Genomic DNA, 26323 nt, shown 5'->3' with positions numbered 1-26323 from the left:
GTCCGGTTTTTCCAGCGCACCAATATACATAATCCATTCCAGTTTTTGCTTCAGTTTCCCTAAAATCCGCATTTTACGGCACTCCAACACACTACATTACCGTCTCCCAATTTACCGAGAGACTTTATCGGTAAAAATGTCAGCTGTGTGGGATCATTTCACCTTAAAGGACGACAAAGACGAGGCAGAGTGCAACATATGCCACAATAAAGTCAAGCATGGTGGTAAAGCTGTAAGAAGTTTTAATAGAACCAACGCAACTAACACTGGCAGAAACTTTTGCTATGCGTGACAAACTGGCACTCGACAGTCCCAAAGCCCAGGGAATAACAAGAGTCATTGCCGAAGAATTCATTCTGGATGACGAGCCATTATCTCTCGTCAGTAAAGAGGCACCGTCCAACACTTTTATGCTGCATTCCAGAGAAGTGGGAAGTCGGATTTATCCCACTCGGATGGTACCAGTTCCGACCTCAAAGCGTTCCAAGCAAATGTAAACAACAAAGATGGCTGATCGCGACGAGGTCTGTTTTATTTTGGCCATCCAAAGACATTTTGACCTCCAGCGAACCTGCCTTCCTATAAGCGATCAAATAGTAGAGGAAAAACGACGGCAGCGTTATTGCCCACACTGTAAACTGCCTTTTTTTTAGTTACATCCTTTGCTGATTGTCCATATAAAAACAGCACAACAAAGATATTTCACAGTATGAGAAAAAATACATGGCGTCTCAAATAAACTTGATTTACTTCATTATTGTGTTATCATTCAATACGTTTTCTTGAGCGCCATTTTGTCCAGTGACGTCAGATTGAAACAACTTGGAAGTCGGGGTAGTTATTTTTTCTCCGACTTCGTGACTTGGACCTCCCAGTTCGAGTGGCGTTCCAATGATATTTTCCTAGTCGGAGGTCGGAAAAGTCCGACATCCCACTTTTCTGGAACGCAGCATTAGAACCACGGTACAACATGCCCAGACGTCATTACATCCTTCAGCGATTCGGCCGTGGAAGAGTCGAGAACAATTCACAAACATCCAAATTCCGATTATTGAAATATGTCAAATAAAGCGGAACAAATACACAGCGCGGTCTTCGGGACGCAATGCCGTCCATCATGCTTGTCTAATAGATACAGTGCCTTGCAAAAGTATTCGGCCCCCTTGAATCTTGCAACCTTTCGCCACATTTCAGGCTTCAAACATAAAGATATGAAATTAAATTTTTTTGTCAAGAATCAACAACAAGTGGGACACAATCGTGAAGTGGAACAACATTTATTGGATAATTTAAACTTTTTTAACAAATAAAAAACTGAAAAGTGGGGCGTGCAATATTATTCGGCCCCTTTACTTTCAGTGCAGCAAACTCACTCCAGAAGTTCAGTGAGGATCTCTGAATGATCCAATGTTGTCCTAAATGACCGATGATGATAAATAGAATCCACCTGTGTGTAATCAAGTCTCCGTATAAATGCACCTGCTCTGTGATAGTCTCAGGGTTCTGTTTAAAGTGCAGAGAGCATTATGAAAACCAAGGAACACACCAGGCAGGTCCGAGATACTGTTGTGGAGAAGTTTAAAGCCGGATTTGGATACAAAAAGATTTCCCAAGCTTTAAACATCTCAAGGAGCACTGTGCAAGCCATCATATTGAAATGGAAGGAGCATCAGACCACTGCAAATCTACCAAGACCCGGCCGTCCTTCCAAACTTTCTTCTCAAACAAGGAGAAAACTGATCAGAGATGCAGCCAAGAGGCCCATGATCACTCTGGATGAACTGCAGAGATCTACAGCTGAGGTGGGACAGTCTGTCCATAGGACAACAATCAGTCGTACACTGCACAAATCTGGCCTTTATGGAAGAGTGGCAAGAAGAAAGCCATTTCTCAAAGATATCCATAAAAAGTCTCGTTTAAAGTTTGCCACAAGCCACCTGGGAGACACACCAAACATGTAGAAGAAGGTGCTCTGGTCAGATGAAACCAAAATGGAACTTTTTGGCCACAATGCAAAACGATATGTTTGGCGTAAAAGCAACACAGCTCATCACCCTGAACACACCATCCCCACTGTCAAACATGGTGGTGGCAGCATCATGGTTTGGGCCTGCTTTTCTTCAGCAGGGACAGGGAAGATGGTTAAAATTGACGGGAAGATGGATGCAGCCAAATACAGGAACATTCTGGAAGAAAACCTGTTGGTATCTGCACAAGACCTGAAACTGGGACGGAGATTTATCTTCCAACAGGACAATGATCCAAAACATAAAGCCAAATCTACAATGGAATGGTTCAAAAATAAACGTATCCAGGTGTTAGAATGGCCAAGTCAAAGTCCAGACCTGAATCCAATCGAGAATCTGTGGAAAGAGCTGAAGACTGCTGTTCACAAACACTCTCTATCCAACCTCACTGAGCTCGAGCTGTTTTGCAAGGAAGAATGGGCAAGAATGTCAGTCTCTCGATGTGCAAAACTGATAGAAACATACCCCAAGCGACTTGCAGCTGTAATTGGAGCAAAAGGTGGCGCTACAAAATATTAACGCAAGGGGGCCGAATAATATTGCACGCCCCACTTTTCAGTTTTTTATTTGTTAAAAAAGTTTAAATTATCCAATAAATTTTGTTCCACTTCACGATTGTGTCCCACTTGTTGATTCTTGACAAAAAATTCAAATTTTATATCTTTATGTTTGAAGTCTGAAATGTGGTGAAAGGTTGCAAGGTTCAAGGGGGCCGAATACTTTTGCAAGGCACTGTATCACCAATTACTTTGCCAAGTAACTAATTACTTTTACATTCAGGTAATTGAGTTACTAACGCAATTACTTTTTGGGAGAAGTAATTTGTAACTATAATTAATTACTTTTTTTCAGTAAGATTAACAACACTGACTAAAACCCTTTTCAACATGAGTCTGACAACTAAGTAAGGAGGCTAAATAACTTTAAACTTTAATACATGCTCAGATAGGCCGGTATCGGCCAGTATCGGTATCGGATCGGAAGTGCAAAAGAATATCGGTATCGGATCGGAAGTGCAAAAACCTGGATTGGGACATCCCTAATCAAAACTCAAAAAAGCAAACTGTAGTAAACAAAATAGAAGATAAAACAATTGCCAGATTGCCCCCTATCTGGGCCTCCTAGTGGCCAGGGGCCCTAAGCAGCTGCATAGTCTGCGTATAGGCTGGGCCGGCCCTGGTTTAGATACTTTTTTTATACCACTGTATAAGGTAGGCCGGTCTGTGGCATGAAACTCCAAAAGAGCCCTTCTCGTATTGTAAAAAAGTTTTATAAGTATTTACCACTTCCTTTTATTGAATCCTCTAGTGTGGATCTGTTATGACAGATTCACGCATCAGTTTTTTATGCAGTTGTACAAAACAGAGTGCGAGAAAGAAATCAGTCGCGGGACACCCACGAGGTTGCCGGTTGGGGGGGTCGCTGACTTTGCTCATCCTTCCCTACCTTGGCCCTTGGTGGTCATCGGCTTACATGATGTGATCCCGTCGCCCTGGTATGCCGAGGTGCGCATGCCCACTAAAGAGGACGCAGCGGCTCCATGTGTGTTGAGGCGCATTATTTGGCAACAGACGCGGCAGCGGGGAGGGCCGAAAAAAAAGAGGATATCCCCTTGATTTAAAAAAGCAACCATTTATCCAGGTTAACAGCAGATTAAACATTCCTCGGGCGACCATCGGCGACGAGCGGGCGACAAAGCTACCGAGTAAGTTGACTGTGTGTGTTGCGGGGAGGGGGCGAGAGGGGGCCGAAGTTTTTTAGTGAGTGGATCGAGGGGAGCCTTTTATTCGGTCTCGTCGAAAGGAGCCAGGTCTTCCTCCACCTATCTGTGACGATAAAGAAGCTGATGGGCTGTTGAAAAGTAACACTTCTCCGCAGAGCCAAAGGTTGAGCCGCGAGGAAAGGGAGGGGGGTCCCGCTCTGCCAAAATGCTTTCTTTTTGATACGTTCCGAAGCTTGTCGCGCTTACCCGAACGGTGGAAGCGGTGAAATGAAGCGAGGATTATAACGTTTCCTCGCCGCCGGCAAGCTCCGGTTGTGGGCCGGTCGTTGACGTTCCCGAGTTCCGACTCGACCATTTTCCCTCGGGAGGGGGACAGAAAGGTAAACACAACCCCTCCGGTTGGCTAAACTCAAGTTTGACTTTGTAAAAACGGGATGTTTTTGAAAGTTGCTGCTCCCTCGGTTGAGGTGACGGCTGTCCCTCATCGGGGGAGCAGCCAGGTCACCGATTCGGGTTCGGTTCTGTTTGTTAAAAGATTTGTTTGCTAGCTTGCTACTTTTGGGAAATTACTTTAACTGGAAGTGCGTGTTATGGTTCTTATTGGGATTTGGTGTGTGGCTGGAACGTGCGAGCTGAAGTGACTGCTTGTTGTTGTTTGTGCGGCGGAGCTAATGTTAGCTCGCTAACTCCTTCGTGAGCTCACCTCTTCCGAGGCGGCGTCAACAATAAAAAGCCGGCTAGTTGCACATGTACTGTGGGCTGGCTTTAGTTTTTAAAGGGACGACTTTGCTTTCTGGGCTCTAGCGGGGACGGAGCTAAATGCTGTCCGTTTTATGCCCGACGGCTTCCGCCACTATTGGTTCTGCTATCTAGTAGCTAATCTTCCTACTTCTCGCCGTGACAAGCGTAGTCTTCCTCGTCTTAAAGCTGAACACACACACATTCTCACGCACGCGCTCGCGCGGTCTCTCACGCACACGCCGTACACATTCACTATATGTGCCAGCTACTTCAGGGAAACTGCAATTTTCGGACTATAAACTAGGGTAACCAAATTTTAATTTCATGAAGAGGACACTCGGCCCGGCCTAGAGATACTTGAATTTTACTCGGAAGTTTTACTCAAAGATGCGTCCAGTTATCCCTCGTTTTCGGCGGTTAATGGGGACCAGAACCCGCCGCGATAAGTGAAAAACCGCGAATTAGCGCCCCCCCCCCAAAAAAAAAGTTTCAATTTTTTTTTTTTTTTTGTGTTCAATGTAGTTATTCAGATTTATCATTAGAAAGATGTATGGCGGAAAACACTGGTGACTTGAAGTTAGGCTCTGAGACAACCAATTTGGCTAAATTTCAAAATTGTTCAATATGCATGTTTGATACATCATTGAAGAAGAAGAAAACATTTTAACAGGAGGGCTTTTTTTCCTAAAAAAAAAAAAAAAAAAAAAAAAAAAAGCTTTTTAAACAGCAAAACCCTATCTGGAGGTGAGAGCACGCGAGAGCAGAATTGCTATGACTTTAACCAGATATTATTAGATATATTATAGAGATATTATTATTATTATCATTTTATTATTTATATATTATTAGTTTTTAAAGGGACGACTTTGCTTTCTGGGCTCTAGCGGGGACGGAGCTAAATGCTGTCCGTTTTATGCCTGACGGCTTCCGCCACTATTGGTTCTGCTATCTAATAGCTAATCTTCCTACTTCTCGCTGTGACAAGCGTAGTCTTCCTCGTCTTAAAGCTGAACACACACACACATTCTCACGCACACGCCGTACACATTCACTATATGTGCCAGCTACTTCAGGAATACTGCAATTTTCGGACTATAAACTTGGGTGACCATATTTTGATTTCATGAAAAGAGGACACACGGCCCGGCCTCGAGATACTTGAATTTTACTCGGAAGTTTTACTCAAAGATGCGTCCAGTTATCCCTCGTTTTCGGCGGTTAATGGGGACCAGAACCCGCCGCGATAAGTGAAAAACCGCGAATTAGCTCCCCCCTCCTCAAATAAAAAAAAAAAAAAGTTTTAATTTTTGTGTGTGTGTGTTCTAGGGGTGCAACGGTTCAGTTAGCCCACGGTTCGGTTTGAACCTCGGTTTTGGGATCACGGTTTCGGTTCGGTTTCGGTTTGCGTTTTGCTTTTTTTTTTTTTTTAAACTGCCTTTATTTTGCTTTTTCAAAAAATGAAATAAACACTTAAAATGTAAACATTTTCGACTGTTAAAATGCCTCTTAGCTCTTTGGCTAGTGTAGTGACTGACTATTGAAATACACACACAGTAGTAAAAAAGTTACTTGGCAAAGTAACTGGTGATACCTTCCATGTTTTTTTTTCATTAAAAAAAACAAAAACAAAAAAAACATAGTAACCTTTGCTATGTTTGGAGGTCATTTAATGTTGTGAATCAACCGTTAAAGTTGATAAAATTGCTCCCGTTTTTGCATTAGTTCCCTTCTGTCTACTTTCAACGTGAACATTTTAAAACTGTTTCATCCTTTAAAGATAGACTCAAGTCAAGATTTTGCTGATTTAGGAGTATTTTAAATAAAAAGTTGCTTAGGTTCGCTCGTAAGGTTTACTACAACAGAGCCTTTCTGAGAAGTTTACTGCTCTAAAATGGCGGCTGTTTACTAACGCTACTGAGTCTGTCATTTTGTATATAGTTCTATATGCATGAGATATCTAGGCGTAGATTGAATGTGGTCGGCTAAGTCAGGTAATATTGGAGCCACCTAGCCTAGCATCACGTTTGCTACAGCATCTCAACAAACACTCTTCCCTCTCCGAGTCTCTGACTTTTGTCGCGTCATTCAACCAACGCATTCTCTCGTTGTAGAAACGGTGACCAAATCCGAACGGATGAAAAAAAAAAAACGTAATGCACGAAAACGTGCATATTTTGAACGTAATGTACGGCGTACACTAGAGCTGAAACGAATACTCGAGCAACTCGAGTAACTCGAGTTTAAAAACTGATCTGAGTAATTTTATTCACCTCGAGTAATCGTTTATTTTGACAGCTCTAAGCATCACGTTTTGCTCGGACTACTTTTAATGCGGGACAACGCGCTGATGTCACGTGCGTAGAGGAAGAAGCAAAAAAAAAAAAACTGCAGCCGACAGCCGCTCCAAACGACGCCGACGTTGCTAAATACTAGCCCGCACTATGCTACGATGGTAGCAAGTAGCGTCTGATGAGTCTCATAGAGATCACATGTATGTTGAACTAGATGCAAATTGACAGACTCGGCCGCGTCTGGGCAGCGTTAGTAAACAGCCGCCATCTTAAAGCAGTAGAGCGCTAAGCGCTAATAAAGAGCGCTAAGCGCTAATAAATAAGATTAACCTTACTTTCACTAGCTCAAGTAACGTTAGCCCTGCGGAGGGCTAGGTTTCTATTAAATATGACCACTTTCGATGCCTGGCTAACGCGTCTTACATACAGGCTTTAACATAACATAGCGTTGTGGAGTGATGAGGGTGTAAAATAAAAACTCAATAATGCTAACTATCAATTTTAGCTCAGTAGTCATTGCTGGATAAAACACCAAGTAGCACTGGTCCCTAATGTGCTCCAATACAGCCTGTATCATACATTTATTTTTAACACTGCAAAACTCAAAATCCTATCAGGATTTACAGTTTAGATTAACTTAAAATTTAACTAGAACTTAAAAATGGCTTGACACAAATAGAAATTGAATTGAAACACGTGGGAAAAAATCCTAACTTTTAAGTGACGTGTGTTATCAAGCGTAACAGCATTTTTAGGTGTATATATATATATATATAAGATCTAAAGGTTTTTTTGAGTGAAAGCAGTGAATGTCTTTTTTTAATTCTAGTTACATCTGAGATGCAATTGTTGGCCGTTTTCAACAATATACATCGACAATAAAGACATTGATTGACTGAAAATGGTTCAAGATTAGATGAAATGTCTTGTTTTCTCATGTATATTTATAATTGCTCTTCACCTAAAAATATATTTGTTTTATCCGATTACTCGATTAATCGATAGAATTTTCAGTCGATTACTCGATTACTAAAATATTCGATAGCTGCAGCCCTAGCGTACACATTTAAAAATGAGTGCTCACTTTTACAAATTACGACGAGACCGTACAATTTGACAGGTATGAATTATAGTGGACCGTCACAGTTAGGTAGTAGCACTCTGTAGCACGGGACGTCCAACTATCAGTGGTCAGGGCGAAACTATGTGCTTTAGCGAAATCATTATCGATGGCTTTGCGTGCCATTTCATAAATTTCGGGGATTACGTTGAATCGAGAAATATGTCCGCGAGGGAACAATGTAACGCGGGTCAAGCGTTGCAAATAAATTAACGAAGCCCGCCGTGTGTTTTCACTGGTGTCATCTTCGGGGTTGTCCTACCCTGAGAAAGTGATATCTGTGGGTGATGCTGGCTGAGGTGCCGGAGTCATGTTATAAAAGTCTTGCCATTAGCATGGGGAACAAGCGCTGAGCAATGCTTGCAATTTTTTTCTTCAATATTTTCTCTCCCTCCGCATTGTAATCCACGGGGAAACCAAAATGTTGCCACACTGCAGATTTGAAAGAAGCCGGTGCTTCCTCAAAATTCGGTCTCTTCACTCCTCCGCTCGCCATAGCTATTTGTTTTCTTTCTTGTTTCACTTTCACTTGCTCGTAAGCGAGAGAGGGCATTACTCGGCTTCTATTACACAGGTGCTTGACAGCGATCCGACATTTACTTGCGGGGCGGGAATATATCCACAGCGGTGCGTCACGTCAACGCAGGCACACAGAGCTCGATCAATTCATTCCACAAGCGTTCGGAATACATTAATTGCAAAACCGAAAAGGCGTGGTTCATAAAGGCGTATTGAACCATACAGGGCGAACCGAATGGTTCGGCTTTGAACCGCTAACCGTTGCACCGCTAGTGTGTTCAATGTAGTTATTCAGATTTATCATTGGAAAGATGTATGGCGGAAAACACCCTGGTGACTTGAAGTTCTGCTCTGAGACAACCAATTTGGCTAAATATCAAAACTGTCCGATATGCATGTCTGATACATCACTGGAATTGTTAAAATCTCAATTTTCTGGGGGAAGAAAAATTTTGAACAGGAGGGCATTTAAAAAAAATTTTTACCCCTAAACCCGAACTGGAGGTGAGAGCATAATTAAAGAAACCATAATTTAAACGTGATATTATCGCGTACTTACCTTGTTTCGATCCAAAAACTCCATGTAGCATGTATCACTGAGTGTCAAGACTCAACTGTGAATGGCCACAGCCGGACATTTTGGGGATTTTATGGGTGAAACACTGTAATATAACAAGGGTCGCGATGCAGAAATCGCAGACATCAAGGAGTGGTTGAGATTTTCTTTTTCATATATTAACCCTTTTAAACGTTTTTTTTTTTTTTTTTCAATTTTTCTCCGTCTGAATCAATCATCTAAAATGTCGGAGAAAATGCAATAGTAACAAAAAAATACTATTACGCGATAGACATGAGGTAGATATCTTTGACTTTTTTACAGACACCATTTTTTTAAAATTGTGACGTCATTTGTTTAAAAGTTTAAAATATGCGAGATTGCGAGTGAATGATTTTTTTAAAGTCGTTTTTTTTTTAAAATGAAATATTAGACATCAATTAATGATTCTAAGCTAAAAATGACAGACATTTTGAATAATAAATATAATTAATTACCTTCGTTTTATGGCTGGGTTGAAACAAAAGCGGTTGTGCGACGTCTGTAAACGGGGGTTTCCAGGGTAAAACATACAAATTAAAAATAGTTCGGGGGCTTAACGCGCCATGAATCTGCTATGGCAGCATATAGGCATATTGTTCTATCAAACGCAACAGTTGTTTTGGCTTAAAATACAGCAGTTTCTTTTAAAGACGAGTGAAAGAGCAGAAACTGCTTTGTCTGTGTTTTCAGCTATATATAAAGTTTTTTTTTTAATTATGCTTTGGGGAAAAAAGTGAAAAACATGTCTTATACAGTGCCTTGCAAAAGTATTCGGCCCCCTTGAATCTTGCAACCTTTCGCCACATTTCAGGCTTCAAACATAAAGATATGAAATTTAATTTTTTTTGTCAAGAATCAACAACAAGTGGGACACAATCGTGAAGTGGAACAACATTTATTGGATAATTTAAACTTTTTTAACAAATAAAAAACTGAAAAGTGGGGCGTGCAATATTATTCGGCCCCTTTACTTTCAGTGCAGCAAACTCACTCCAGAAGTTCAGTGAGGATCTCTGAATGATCCAGTGTTGTCCTAAATAACCGATGATGATAAATAGAATCCACCTGTGTGTAATTAAGTCTCCGTATAAATGCACCTGCTCTGTGATAGTCTCAGGGTTCTGTTTAAAGTGCAGAGAGCATTATGAAAACCAAGGAACACACCAGGCAGGTCCGAGATACTGTTGTGGAGAAGTTTAAAGCCGGATTTGGATACAAAAAGATTTCGCAAGCTTTAAACATCTCATGGAGCACTGTGCAAGCCATCATATTGAAATGGAAGGAGCATCAGATCACTGCAAATCTACCAAGACCCGGCCGTCCTTCCAAACTTTCTTCTCAAACAAGGAGAAAACTGATCAGAGATGCAGCCAAGAGGCCCATGATCACTCTGGATGAACTGCAGAGATCTACAGCTGAGGTGGGAGAGTCTGTCCATAGGACAACAATCAGTCGTACACTGCACAAATCTGGCCTTTATGGAAGAGTGGCAAGAAGAAAGCCATTTCTCAAAGATATCCATAAAAAGTCTCGTTTAAAGTTTGCCACAAGCCACCTGGGAGACACACCAAACATGTGGAAGAAGGTGCTCTGGTCAGATGAAACCAAAATGGAACTTTTTGGCCACAATGCAAAACGATATGTTTGGCGTAAAAGCAACACAGCTCATCACCCTGAACACACCATCCCCACTGTCAAACATGGTGGTGGCAGCATCATGGTTTGGGCCCGCTTTTCTTCAGCAGGGACAGGGAAGATGGTTAAAATTGACGGGAAGATGGATGCAGCCAAATACAGGAACATTCTGGAAGAAAACCTGTTTGTATCTGCACAAGACCTGAGACTGGGACGGAGATTTATCTTCCAACAGGACAATGATCCAAAACATAAAGCCAAATCTACAATGGAATGGTTAAAAAATAAACGTATCCAGGTGTTAGAATGGCCAAGTCAAAGTCCAGACCTGAATCCAATCGAGAATCTGTGGAAAGAGCTGAAGGCTGCTGTTCACAAACACTCTCCATCCAACCTCACTGAGCTCGAGCTGTTTTGCAAGGAAGAATAGGCAAGAATGTCAGTCTCTCGATGTGCAAAACTGATAGAAACACCCCAAGCGACTTGCAGCTGTGATTGGAGCAAAAGGTGGCGCTACAAAGTATTAACGCAAGGGGGCCGAATAATATTGCACGCCCCACTTTTCAGTTTTTTGTTAAAGAAGTTTAGATTATCCAATAAATGTTGTTCCACTTCACGATTGTGTCCCACTTGTTGTTGATTCTTGACAAAAAATTAAAATTTTATATCTTGATGTTTGAAGCCTGAAATGTGGCGAAAGGTTCAAGGGGGCCGAATACTTTTGCAAGGCACTTTATGTTTCTTTTTCCAATTATGAAACTGAATAAACTGAATACCGTATTTTTCGGACTACAAGTCGCTCCTCAGTATAAGTCGATCCAGCCATAAAATGCCCAACGAAGAGAAAAAAAACATATACAAGTCGCACCGGAGTATAAGTCGAATTTTTGGGGGAAATTTACTTGATAAAATCCAACACATAGAACAGACATGTCATCTTGAAAGGCAATTTCATATAAAAATACAATAGAGAACAACATGCTAAATAAATGTACAGTGTACAGTGCATGAACAACGAAATGTGAATATACTGTCCTACGCTACGGCTCGGTCCTGGCTATACAGCGAACTTACAAAAGACAATGCTGGACGTCCGTATAATTTGCTGAATCAATTTGGTCCTCGATAGAAAACAGGTTCGCATAAACGTAAATAAATGATAATTAGGTACTATTAGTAATAAGTAACAGGTAAGCATGCGTTCGCTATCATTAGCACATCGTTCAAACAACCACACAACTGGCTCTAAGTGTCCGATCGCGGGTGGAAAACACACAACAACAACAACAGAAAAGATGATACACGCTGGCGTTGCCTCTGTGGAGATGATTTAAAAGCATAAACAATGAAAGTAGGTTCGCAGTCGACTATTCTCTCTCGCTAACTCGCCCACTCACTCAGAGCTACGTAGCTGTCCGTCTTCTTCTGGCGTGTGAGTACTCTTCTTCACGTAAACAAGTGCGAGTGCGCCCTCACGTGAGCGTGAAAGCGCCACAAACTAAATGCATCCATTTCAAGATAAAAAAGTCAATAATACAACTGAACATACACTGCCAAAGGCAGAACGCGAACGTGGCCATAGCTACAAAGAGTTATTCAGATAACTATAGCATAAGAACATGCTAACAACTTTACAAAACCATCAGTGTCACTGCAAAACACCAAAATAACATGTGAAATTATATCATAATGTGTTAATAATTCCACACATAAGTCGCTCCTGAGTATAAGTCGCACCCCCAGCCAAAATATGAAAAAAAAAACGCGACTTATAGTCCGAAAAATACGGTAAATACATTGAACACAAATAATATATTTTTATTTGTTGGGGGGAGGGGTTGGGGCGCTACTTCACGGTTTTTCACTTATCACGGTTTCTGGTCTCCATTAACTGCGAAAAACGAGGGATCACATTATATTTTAATAATTGTTTTTTAAGCACTTTAGATGTAATAAGTACAATAGGTTTTAAACCATAGGCGGAGTTTGACTTTTGGGCCGGGGGGGCACAACATGTGGGTGATCCCAAAACGCAATGTCAGCAATTAAATGAACTTACAAGAATGTTTATAATGATAAGTTGAAAATGAGTGTTTTTTTTTTTGTTTCCCATCATTCTTGAGGGGAATTCTAAATCAGGCTGCTTAGGACAGCTATACTTTTCGCCAAGATCGTGATCCGTTGAATATGGTACACCTGCCGGTCGTGCCAATGTAGTTACCCCAGAAAAAAATTGTATCCCCTGGGCGGAGCCATATGGAGGTAGATTTGTGTCGATCAGAAAAAATGTGTTTGAATGCAAAAATAAATTTGAAACTCAAAAAAATGCTTTTGAAAGCTATTTTTCTTTGAATTTTTTTAGGGAGTGAAGTCTTTTTTTTTTTTTTTTTTTTTTTCTTCATTGAAGGAACTTTTTTGATTGATGTTTTGCCTTTGGGACACATTTTGGCTAGGACATTTGTGTCTATACTATTCAATTACAAAAAAAAAAAAATTCAAACAAATAAACACTTCAATCAAAGAAAAAAAATCAATCATAGAGAAAAATTTTTTGAATGCGAAAAAATATTTGAGACTCAAATATTTGCATTTGAACACATTTAATTTTTAATTAAAAAAGTTTTCTTTGATTTTAGCAATCCTTTTTGTGTAGGGGCCATATTATGGGTAGGACATTGGTGTCTAAATCATTACATCTCCAAAAAAGTTGCTTCAATCAAAAAATATATATATGTTTTCAAACAAAGATAAAAATCCTTTGAAAAATAAAATTGCCCTCCCCGAATTTGTTTTCTTTTTTAATATGCAAAGCAAATGACCATCTAAGGTGCTCGACAAAAATTATTTTGACACGTTATAAAAATCTTTCTTCTTCATTTCATTCATTTTTGTTGTATGCTTTAATGCTTTACATTTTTTATAAATATATATATAGGAAAGTCAATGACATGCAATGACACTTTTCAGCCACCGGGGGGGGGGGGGGGGGGGGGGGCTTGGCCCGCCTTGCCCCCCCTTAAACTCCGCTAATGTTTTAAACATGTTACTGTGCCACCAAATTATTTTTAAACAAGAATAAAGCAGAAAAATGCTTGGCTTTATTAAATGCTTCATTAAGTGAGTCCACTCAAATCCGCTCAAGCTGCTCACTGACACGCAATGAGTTGCCCCAGCAACTTATAACAAGTTAAACGATGATTGACGCATGTAGCTCTTTGAAGTCCGCTTCTTTGGCAAGTCGAAACATTAAATGTCTGTCAATCATCGTTAACTTTAATAAGCAACTCCAGTTCACTCACTGCCTGACCAACAGAGAGCAGGGAGAGGGAGGGAGGAAGCGAGAGTGAGACTACGCGATTGGCTCGGGACAGCTCATTTGTATTTGTATTTTTTTTTTAATTGAAAAAAAATCTGCGATGGACTGACGGCGTGAAGTTTGAAGCGCGAAGTAGCGAGGGATCACTATATTATTATACCCATAATATAAAACCAAAGACAAAATTCAAATTTTCAGAGGTTACTCAATGGGCTTTATTATTCCTCAAAAATATTCGAACATTAAATATGCAGAAAAAACTGGAATTGAATAATGATAAATAATAATTTAATGCAGACCCATGGAATTGTTGTCCAGTCAATACACACACACACACACAGTAGGCTATGTGCCAACTAAACATTTTTATAAATTATTATGTCAAATTGTTATTCCCACTCAATTGTCATTCTCATTCAATGTTCCAGACTGCACGCAAACAATAACCAAAATAAACTGACAAACATTTCAAAACGCAGCAGTTCAAAACTACATTTGCCGTAACGCCTTGCTCATTGACAGCTACCCTATTAGCAAGCATCAGTAGCCGAGGCAAAATCAAGCATTGCTATAAAAGTTTACAATCATCGGCAGCGCAACTATGCGACACCATATGGGATTTTACAGATCCCACCAGTACAAAGCTCCAACAGAAATCAACATTTGCCAAAAATTCTTGTCTGTGAGCTCCTGTCATGACAAAGATTTGTTTGTGAATGGGAATTGACAGTTAACGCCACGATCAAGCAAGTCTGTGATTACGCACGCGTGTACAAATTTGTATCCAAATTACCGTATTTTCGGCACTAGGAGGCGCACCTAAAAGCCTTAAATTTTCTCAAAAGGTGACAGTACGCCTTATAATCCGGTGCGTCTTATATATGAATCAATATTGAGCCGCAAGTTTTTTTTGTTTTGTTTTTGTTTTTTTTTGACAGATTTATACAAATTTACCATTACGAGGGTTACTATATTGTGATTGTGCTGACGTTTAACCCTTTAAGGTCCGGACCTTTTTTGTCTGATTTTGCATGCCTTTGATATTGGCATTTATATTTCAAAGAAAGAATTGTTCACAAATTCACAATGGCCTGGTTTGGTTCCATTTTTTCAGGACACCTTGAACTTCATTTCCAAACTGCTATTTTCTTCACTGACCAATTATAAATCAACATTTTGGGACCAAAAAGACAAAAAAAATCCCCCAAAAATTTGAATAAATACCGTATTGGCCCGGATATAAGACAGTGTTTTTTGCATTGCAATAAGACTGAAAAAGAGGGGGGCATCTTATATTTGCGGTCTAGACATTATACCCATTCACGACGCTAGATGGCGCCAGATATCATTGACGCGATGTTCTGTCATGACGGATCTCAGCTACTCTCAGGTTTAACCAGTTTGCATTATTTTATTGCAATGTTTTTCCTTATTCAGATTTGTTTCAAGACTACAGTTAGACTTCACTTTGATGGTTAATGCAGTCATTGCAATTTTGTTATTTTATCACAATAGATTGGTTGATTTACATTTCAAAAACCAGAAGCCATTCATTTACGAATGTGATTGCACTTCAGTTTACTTATTTAAATGTTCAGATATTAAGATTTGAACGAGGCAAAATAACATGCTTTTTCTCTCAAATATATTGTTATAATCATTTGTTTCGGATGTACTGTAATTATTTTCTGTATAAAAATTAATTTGGTGTTCAAAAAGTCTTTTTTTCCCAAACTTGGAAAAAGAGGGGGTCGTCTTATAATCAGGGCCGTCTTATATTCGGGCCAATACGTTTATGACAGATGTCATTAATTGTCATCCGGCAAATTATGTCACGAACTCCATTTAAGTCCGGTTTGGATCTTTTACATCCATTCAAAAGGGAGATAATTTCCCCGATGACACTAAATGATATCTGTTATAAGCATTCATTAATGCTCATGACAGTGTCATGTCATAATTATGATTGGTATATGACAGTCTAATGGCGCCACTGTCAATTAAAGTGTTACCAAATACCATAACTAGCAATTAAGGAAACAACTGGAACAGTAACTGAAGAAATAATTGGCACAGAACATGAGTTTTGTCTGTAGCGTCGCAGTGCATGCTAGGAGGCATGTTGGACGACAATAGTGTTGACTGAAGGTGGCACTAGAGGTTGACTGTCTACCCCATTGGGAGCAGTGATGGCCAAATAAAGCTTCTTAAAGCAATGAAGCTTTGCAGCCAATTGTTTCAGAGCTTCATGGTCACAAATTGTGTCTGTCTAGCGGTGACAATGTCACCCAATGAGTTACCTGGTGTTGACTACCCGTTCAAATGGATTGGACGTCTATCACCGTCAATCAAACTGACGTCAACGGATATTCCGACAATTATTTTTTAAAAAGATTTCCTGTTATTTTCCTCTTTTCTCACTAAACTATGGAGTCCTCTATGTTACAGACACCATAATCAACATGTCATCCATTGCAAGGGTTCTCAACCTTTTGGGTCGAGAGATAAACATTTTAATGAGCAGCCTTCATAATCCTAATGCCAATTAAACAAAACTACCACGTGTTTGACCCAAGTTATGGACTTCTAAGCTGCAATTATTTCGCTCAGATGGCCTCACCTCACCTAAAAATCTCCGAAAGAGTATCCAATAACTATAGGCCTCTATAAAGTTATACAGTATATATACAGTGGGGCAAATAAGTATTTAGTCAACTACTAATTGTGCAAGTTCTCCCAATTGAAAATATTAGAGAGGCCTGTAATTGTTAACATCGTTAAACCTCAATCATGAGAGACAGAATGTGGAAAAAAAAACAGAAAATCACATTGTTTGATTTTTAAAGAATTTATTTGCAAATCATGGTGGAAAATAAGTATTTGGTCAATACCAAAAGTTCATCTCAATACTTTGTTATGTACCCTTTGTTGGCAATAACGGAGGCCAAACGTTTTCTGTAACTCTTCACAAGCTTTTCACACACTGTTGCTGGTATTTTGGCCCATTCCTCCATGCATGTCTCCTCTAGAGCAGAGATGTTTTGGGGCTGTTGTTGGGCAACACGGACTTTCAACTCCCTCCACAGATTTTCTATGAGGTTGAGACCTGGAGACTGACTAGGCCACTCCAGGACCTTGAAATGCTTCTTACGAAGCCACTTTTTGTTGCCCTGGCTGTGTGTTTGGGCTCATTGTCATGCTGAAAGACCCAGCCACGTCTCATCTTCAATGCCCTTGCTGATGGAAGGACATTTTCACTCAAAATCTCTCGATACATGGCCCCATTCATTCTTTCCTTTACACAGATCAGTCGTCCTGGTCCCTTTGCAAAAAAACAGCCCCAAAGCATGATGTTTCCACACCAATGCTTCACAGTGGGTATGGTGTTCCTCGGATGCAATTCAGTATTCTTTCTCCTCCAAACACGAGAGCCTGTGTTTCTACCAAAAAGTTCTATTTTGGTTTCATCTGACCATAACACATTCTCCCAATCCTCTTCCGGATCATCCAAATGCTCTCTAGTGAACCGCAGATGGGCCTGGACGTGTACTTTCTTCAGCTGGGGGACACGTCCGGCAGTGCAGGATTTGAGTCCCTAGCGGCGCATTGTGTTACTGATAGTAGCCTTTGTTACTGTGGTCCCAGCTCTCTGTAGGTCATTCACTAGTTCCCCCGGTGTGGTTCTGGGATTTTTGCTCCTCGTTCTTGTTATCATTTTGACGCCACGGGGTGAGGAGGGAGTTGAAAGTCCGTGTTGCCCAACGACAGCCCCAAAACATCTCTGCTCTAGAGGAGATCTGCATGGAGGAATGGGCCAAAATACCAGCAACAGTATGTGAAAAGCTTGTGAAGAGTTACAGAAAATGTTTGGCCTCCATTATTGCCAAGAAAGGGTACATAACAAAGTATTGAGATGAACTTTTGGTATAGACCAAATACTTATTTTCCACCATGATTTGCAGATAAATTCTTTAAAAATCAAACAATGCGATTTTCTGTTTTTTTTTTCTCCACATTCTCTCATGGTTGAGGTTTACCCATGTTGACAATTACAGGCCTCTCTAATATTTTCAAGTGGGAGAACTTGCACAATTAGTGGTTGACTAAATACTTTTTTGCCCCACTGTATATATATCATCATTTCGAGATTTTTTCACACTCCTCAGATAAATTGCCATTGAAAACTGGGGGTCGCTTAGTAATCATCGTCTTTAATGTTGTTGTCATTGAGGGAATTGTTCTTTCGAAAATATAAGGGAATTTTTGAGTGAGCCCAAAATTGTATTGGCAAACAATAGCATAATGCTATTGCATTGTGATAAAGGGCAGGTGATATGACATAAGCCTATCTGAGAAGTAATAAGATATTATGACATAAGACCTTCGTATTTCATCACAAGTACAAACATTGCCACTGCTAAAGTTAAACAGCAATATCTGCTGCCTCAACAAGAAATACTGCTTGCGCTTTGTCAACACCACGTGAACACACACACACCGGCTTCTGTCATAAACTGAAGGAAAAGAGTCTTTGAAATAATTGATCCTTCACACCGATGATCAAAATGTTTTTTTAAATTGGTCTCAAACAAGAAGCTAAATTGAGAGTCGGCAAAATAATGTACAGTATTCTTGGTGGGGTGGGAACTTCTGGCTAACTCACGATACGATTTGTGATACAAGGTTCACAATAATGAGCTAACGATATGGCGATACAACAATTATCAATACATGGGTCTTGAAACTATTCTACGATACTCCACAATTAGGGTTGTTCCGATCATGTTTTTTTGCTCCCGATCGTTTTAGTTTGAGTATATGCCGATCCCGATATTTCCCGATCCGATTGCTGTTTTTTTTTTTTTTTGGCTCCCGATTCAATTCCAATCATTCCCAATATTTTTTCCCGATCATATACATTTTGGCAATGCATTAAGAAAAAAATGAATCAAACTCGGACGAATATATACATTCAACATACAGTACATAAGTACTGTATTTGTTTATTATGACAATAAATCCTCAAGATGGCATTTACATTATTAACATTCTTTCTGTGAGAGGGATCCACGGATAGAAAGACTTGTAATTCTTAAAGGATAAATGTGACTTTATATATTGTGACTAAATATTGCCATCTAGTGTATTTGTTGAGCTTTCAGTCAATGATACTGTAGCCATGCCCAAATGCATGATGGGAAGTGCAACCATGACTGTGCGTAGTGCTACCAATTGATATATCTTCTCTGCGTTGGGAAATAATAGGGTATTAAGAAAAAGATCAATTACTACCTTACTTCCCCACATTGCTTCCCACGATATTTCTAATTGTAGGGAGAGGGATTGTAAGGCTTTAGTCTATTACAAAAAGGCTCCAAAGACTGCCAAAATTCACTCTCCTCATTTTACTCTGCCATTTAGCTCTCTATATAGGTAAAACGGCGCCATTACAGATTAAACGCGACAATGTGCGAGTGGGTGGTGCAGCGCATGCATTAATTGCGTTAAATATTTTAGCGTGATACATTTTTTTAAAAATTAATTACCGCCGTTATTGGGATAAATTTGATAAACCTACCTTAAGCCTAAACTAAAGACTCTGGATGAGTGTAACATATTACGTCTGTAACGTTCAATACAATTAGAAAACGATTTAATTAAAAAATATATATATATTAAAAAAAGGCATGTCCGATATTTTTTTGCCGATTCCGATACTTTGAAATTGACGTGATCGGACCCGACGTCCAATCCATTTAAACCAGGAGGATCATCCCTCCCACTTCAAATGGATTGGACATCAGTGTCAGCCAAGGCCAGGGCAATGAGTAAATGAACAGGAATTTACCTGTAAATGCCATGGAAATCATAAAGACTTTGTGAATCCTCTAAATTTCGAACAATTGAACGATCTCACTTCAAATAGATGGACGTCTTTGGCCGTCAGTGGCAGCCAATGCCAGGCAATGAGTTCATTTTGGGGCATTTCACGTCATTTCTTGCTGATTTTTAGCCAATTCCTTTTCCTTTTGGGGGATTTACAGGTCACTTCCTGTTGATTTGGGGGCATTTATGGGTCACTTCCTGTTGATTTTGGGTTACTGAACAGGAAGCGACTCGAGAATGTCCACAAATGAATAGGAAGTAGCTCAAAATCAACAGGAAGTAACCTGTAAATGCCCCCAAAAAAACTAAAAGTGACCCGTAAAAACCCTGACAAAAAACAGACGGGCTGTGAATGCTCTGGTTTCAGTGCCATTGACGGCGGTGGATGTCCAATCCAGTCAAACTGAATTCTCAATGGCAGCCAGTGTGCTAATGTAGACTCGATTCAATTGGGAAAATTTGGTGGCAACCTGTTCCTTCCCCTTTTTTTTTTTTTTTTTTTTTTTTTTTTTTTTTTTTTTTTTTTTTAAACAACAAATTTATTTGCAAATCATGGTGGAAAATAAGTATTTGGTTAATACCAAAAGTTCATCTCAGTAGTTTGTCATGTACCCTTTGTTGGCAATAACGGAGGCCAAACGTTTTCTGTAACTCTGCACAGGCTTTTCACACAGTGTTGCTAGTATTTTGGCCCATTCCTCCATGCAGATCTACTCCAGAGCAGTGATGTTTTGGGGCTGTCCTTGGGCAACACAGACTTTCAACTCCCTCAACAGATTTTCTGTTGGGTTAAGATCTGGAGACCGGCTAGGCCACTCCAGGACCTTGAAATGCTTCTTAGGAAGCCACTCCTTTGTTGCCCTGGCTGTGTGTTTGGGATCATTGTCATGCTAAACGACCCAGCCACGTCTCATCTTCAATGCCCTTGCTGATGGAAGGAGATTTTTACTCAAAATCTCTCGATACATGGCCCCATTCATTCTTTCCTTTACACAGATCAGTCGTCCTGGTCCCTTTGCAGAAAAACAGCCCCAAAGCATGATGTTTCCACCCCAATGCGTCACAGTCGGTATGGTGTTCTTCGGCTGCAATTCAGTATTCTTTCTCCTCCAAACACAAGAACCTGTGTTTCTACCAAAAAGTTCTATTTTGGTTTAATCTGACCATAACACATTCGCCCAGTCCTCTTCTGGATCATCCAAATGCTCTCTCGCGAACCGCAGACGGGCCTGGATGTGTACTGGCTTCAGCAGGACACGTCTGGCAGTGCAGGATTTGAGTCCCTGGCGGCGCATTGTGTTACTGATAGTAGCCTCTGTTACTGTGGTCCCAGCTCTCTGTAGGTCATTTACTAGGTCCCCCATGTGGTTCTGGGATTTTTGCTCACCGTTCTTATCATTTTGACGCCATGGGATGAGATCTTGCACGGAGCCCCAGATCGAGGGAGATTATCAGTGGTCTTGTATGTCTTCCATTTTCTAATAATTGCTCCCACAGTTGATTTCTTTACACCAAGCGTTTTACCTATTGCAGATACAGTCTTCCCAGCCTGGTGCAGGTCTACAATTTTGTCTCTGGTGTCCTTCGACAGCTCTTTGGTCTTGGCCATAGTGGAGTTTCGAGTGTGACTGATTGAGGTTGTGGACAGGTGTCTTTTATACCGATAATGAGTTAAAACAGGTGCCATTAATACAGGTAACAAGTGGAGCCTCGTTAGACCTCGTTAGAAGAAGTTAGACCTCTTTGACAGCCAGAAATCTTGCTTGATTGTAGGTGACCAAATACTTATTTTGCACTCTAATTTGGAAATAAATTCTGTAAAAATCAAACAATGTGATTTCCTGGTTTTTTTTCCACATTTTGTCTCTCATGGTTGAGGTTTACCCATGTTGATAATTACACGCCTCTTTAATTTTTTTCAAGTAGGAGAACTTGCACAATTGGTGGTTGACTAAATACTTATTTGCCCCACTGTACTTTAAGTACAGGCGAATTATTGCATTGAAACTTTGATGCACTTTTTGTGTTGGATTGTCATCTTAATCCTGCTGTTCTAATTTTGTCAAAAGTCCATCATAAGCCAAAAATTGTTTGAATTATCACTTGGGCATCTGCTAACCATTTGGGCATGTTGAGGTGGCCAGCTCCTTGCATGCAGCAACAGCAGTTTAAACAATCATTGAGGCATTGTCTGCGAACAAATGGGGGTCAGCCTTGATGAATGGTCAGATAAATAAAGAAGAGTGGAGAAGGTTACGTGTCACGACAGACTTTGCTGACATTGCCAAATTCGGCCCGTTAGATCCACTGAGTATTTTGGTCTAATTTAAATTACCAGGCGTTACCTGAATGACTGAGTCGGGACATACCCACAAGTTTTATAGCATTGTTGCGCTCCACTTTCTAGAAAGCGACGCTACACTGATCACGAACAAGACTGATTGAGGGTGTTCGTGTGCTCGGCCACCGTTCTGTGGAAAGGTTTTGTCTGAAGGGAACATTTTAAGCTGCTGCGCATGAGTGCGGGCGTTACAGGACAACTCCATTTGAGGACGGTTGGACCTCGAAGGTCGAACACAATGTTGTGAAATTTTGTCATTTTGATCAGATTCGTGGTTATACCCTCGTAGACTTGATCAGGGTTTATGCGGGTCATTAAAAAGCATTAAACAGAATTAGGCACTTAAAGACTTAAAGATTATTCTCCTTTACTAAAATGTGTTATTAGAAACACGTATCGTATTGCCAATGATTTAAAAATCTATAATTTTTAGTAGATGTTTTGACCAACGGAGGGCGCCATGTTTTACGCGCACAATGCACATTAGGGGTGATAACGCGGTTGGGCTGGACTGGAAGAATAGCTGTGATCTATACCAGTGGTTTTCAACCGGTGTTTTTCTCACGGCAGACTAGTGAGAGATTGTCAGGTGTGCCGCGAGAAATGATCTAATGTCGCATTTATATATAAAAAAACAACAACAACAACAACAACAAAATTAGGGCTGTCAAAATTATCGCGTTAATGGGCGGTAAATAATTTTTTCCCAATTAATCACGTTAAAATATTTGACGCAGTTAACGCACATGCCCCGCTCAAACTGAATAAAATGACAGCACAGTGTCATGTCCACTTGTTACTTGTGTTTTTCGGAGTTTTGTCGCCCTATGTTGGCGCTTGGGTGCGACTGATTTTACAGGCTTCAGCACTCATGAGCATTGTGTAAGTAATTATTGACATCAACAATGGCGGGCTACTAGTTTATTTTTTGATTGAAAATTTTATAAATTTTATTAAAACGTAAACATGAAGAGGGGTTTTGATATAAAATTTCTATAACTTGTACTAACGTTTATCTTTTAAGAACTACAAGTCTTTCTATCCATTGATCGCTTTAACAGAATGTTAATAATGTTAATGCCATCTTGTTGATTTATTGTTATAATAAACAAATACAGTCCTTATGTACCATATGTTGAATGTATATATCCATCTTGTGTCTTATCTTTCCATTCCAACCATAATTTACAGAAAAATATGGCATATTTTAAGGATGGTTTGAATTGCGATTAATTACGATTAATTAATTTTTAAGCTGTAATTAACTCGATTAAAAATTGTAATCGTTTGACACCCCTAATATATATATTAGGGCTGTCAAAATTATCTCGTTAACGGGCGGTAAATTTTTTTTAAAAATTAATCACGTTAAAATATTTGACGCAATTAACGCACATGCCCCGCTCAAACATTAAAATGACAGCACACTGAAATGTGTACTTGTTGTGTTTTTTTGGTGTTTTGTCGCCCTCTGCTGGCGCTTGGGTCCAACTGATTTTATGGGTTTCAGCACCATAAGCATTGTGCAATTATTGACATCAACAATGGCAAGCTACTAGTTTATTTTTTGATTGAAAATTTTACAAATTTTATTAAAACGAAAACATTAAGAGGGGTTTTAATATAACATTTCTATAACTTGTAATAACATTTATCTTTTAAGAACTACAAGTATTTCTAGCCATGGATCGCTTTAACAGAATGTTAATAATGTTAATGCCATGATGTTGATTTATTGTTATAATAAACAAATACAGTCCTTATGTACCATATGTTGAATGTATATATCCATCTTGTGTCTTATCTTTCCATTCCAACAATAATTTACAGAAAAATATGGCATATTTTATAGATGGTTTGAATTGCGATTATTTGCAATTAATTACGATTAATTAATTTTTAAGCTGTAATTAACTCGATTAAAAATTTTAATCGTTCGACACCCCTAATGTATATTAGGGCTGTCAAAATTATCGCGTTAACGGGCGGTAAATTTTTTTGAAAATTAATCACGTTAAAATATTTGACGCAATTAACGCACATGCCCCGCTCAAACAGATTAAAATGACAGCATAGTGTCATGTCCACTTGTTACTTGTGTTTTTTGGTGTTTTGTCGCCCTCTGCTGGCGCTTGGGTCCAACTGATTTTATGGGTTTCAGCACCATGAGCATTGTGCAATTATTGACATCAACAATGGCAAGCTACTAGTTTATTTTTTGATTGAAAATTTTACAAATTTTATTAAAACGAAAACATTAAAAGGGGTTTTAATATAACATTTCTATAACTTGTACTAACATTTATCTTTTAAGGACTACAAGTCTTTCTATCCATGGATCGCTTTAACAGAATGTTAATAACGTTAATGCCATCTTGTTGATTTATTGGTATAATAAACAAATGCAGTCCTTATGTACCGTATGTTGAATGTATATGTCCATCTTGTGTCTACTCTTTCCATTCCAACAATAATTTACAGAAAAATATGACATATTTTATAGATGGTTTAAATTACGATTAATTAATTTTTAAGCTGCAATTAACTCGATTAAACATTTTAATAATTTGACAGCTCTAATGTATTTTTTTACGTCGTCGGGCGTAGTTGAAGTAGGAAGGAAGGAAGGAGTAGGTAGAAAGTTCTCGGTCGTGTGCAGATGAGCGAAGTTTGCTCGTGTCGCCTTCAAAAACTGCTCGGATTTCTAGCCATCAACGACCTTGCTGTCCGCGACAATGTGGACCCCAACACGTCTACTGCACATTATTTGGTTAGACTCGTCATGTGTCGATATACTCGAAAGTGTCCTTTCTATTTTATCCATATGTGACGACCGTCAATCCTCCCCCTGTGTCATATTACAACACATTGTTGGGAAGAGCAAGGTGGCTAATGGCTAAAAATCCCAGCAGTTTTTGAACGCGACACGAGCAGCACAGCGCCATGGTGCCAAGCAAGTTTAAACGTCATCTCCAAACGAAACACCTGTCGCTTCAAAACAAGTCGATGGGCTATTTTGTTCGCCTTTGTGAAAATACAGAGGAAAAACAGGCAACTTTTTTTGTAATATAAAAACTACGAAGGAAAATGAGAAAGCTCTCAAAGCCAGCTGCCTTGTTGCTAAATTCAAAAAGTCGGACACCATGACAGAGACATTAATAGTACCTGCCTACAAAGCCATTGTCTGCGAGATGCTCGCCCCTGATGTGGTTAAAGATATTGCTCAAGTCCCCCTGTCTGATAATTCTGAGCTTTTTCAAGCCTAACTGCTATTAAAAAAAAATTAAAAAAAATAAAAACAAAGACTGAGAGCTGTTGAAGAATAAGGATATCGACTTTGTGTTCATCTAAACAGGCTCAAGTTTCATACATACTGAGAAATTATTTTATAATTGAATATACTGTACTGTAAATAATTTTGGAACATTTTTGGTTGGTGGTGTGCCGCGAGATTTTTTCCAATGTAAAAACGTGCCGTGAGTCAAAAAACGTTGAAAAACACTGATCTATACAAGCGAAGCTAGTATGACAACTGAAACCCATAATTGACCCATATTTGAAAATAATGTAGCCTACTGTTTTCTTGCTGAGTGTGTATTATCATGTGATAAATTTGTAGATGCTACAATATGTGCTCGTCTATCAATGTTCATTGGAAACCTTTTCTGATTTTTGGAGTGAAATTTTTGAATTTTACAGACGAAAATATTGAGATAACGACTAAAACTAGACGGAATTAGTCTGAGTTTTCGTCAACCAAAACTAGACGAAGACAAACACAATTTGAAATGACTTAAATATGACTGAGACTAATAAGTATTATCGTCCAAAAGACGAAAACTCAAGACGAAAATTAAAATGGCTGCCAAAAACAACGCTGGTGTAGTTGCGCCACTGCTGCCTATTCGTATGGCAAGATTCCCAGGTGACCTTGTTTTGTAACCCAAAATCAACAGGAAATGACCTGAAATGCCCCCAAATTAAACTCATTGCTTGACATTGACTGACAAACTCATAGCAGAAGGATTAAAATAGCTTGTTTTTCCTGTTTATTAGTTGTTTTGGCGATGATTTCCTGACCAAGGTATAGATAATCGTTGTATCGCCATATCGTGAGCTTTGTATG

General features: G+C 39.5%; 1 pseudogene; it reads left to right on the top strand.

The window, feature by feature from the left end:
* The first annotated feature begins 3545 nt into the window (after window positions 1–3545).
* LOC130929641 (transcriptional repressor p66 alpha-like) overlaps window positions 3546–26323 on the top strand; it is a 69810-nt pseudogene continuing 47032 nt past the window's right edge.

This window comes from Corythoichthys intestinalis, chromosome 14, assembly GCF_030265065.1.
Source record: "Corythoichthys intestinalis isolate RoL2023-P3 chromosome 14, ASM3026506v1, whole genome shotgun sequence".
Taxonomy (NCBI): domain Eukaryota; kingdom Metazoa; phylum Chordata; class Actinopteri; order Syngnathiformes; family Syngnathidae; genus Corythoichthys; species Corythoichthys intestinalis.
Note: the sequence above shows the minus strand (reverse complement) of the source record. Positions and strands in the feature narration are given on the sequence as shown.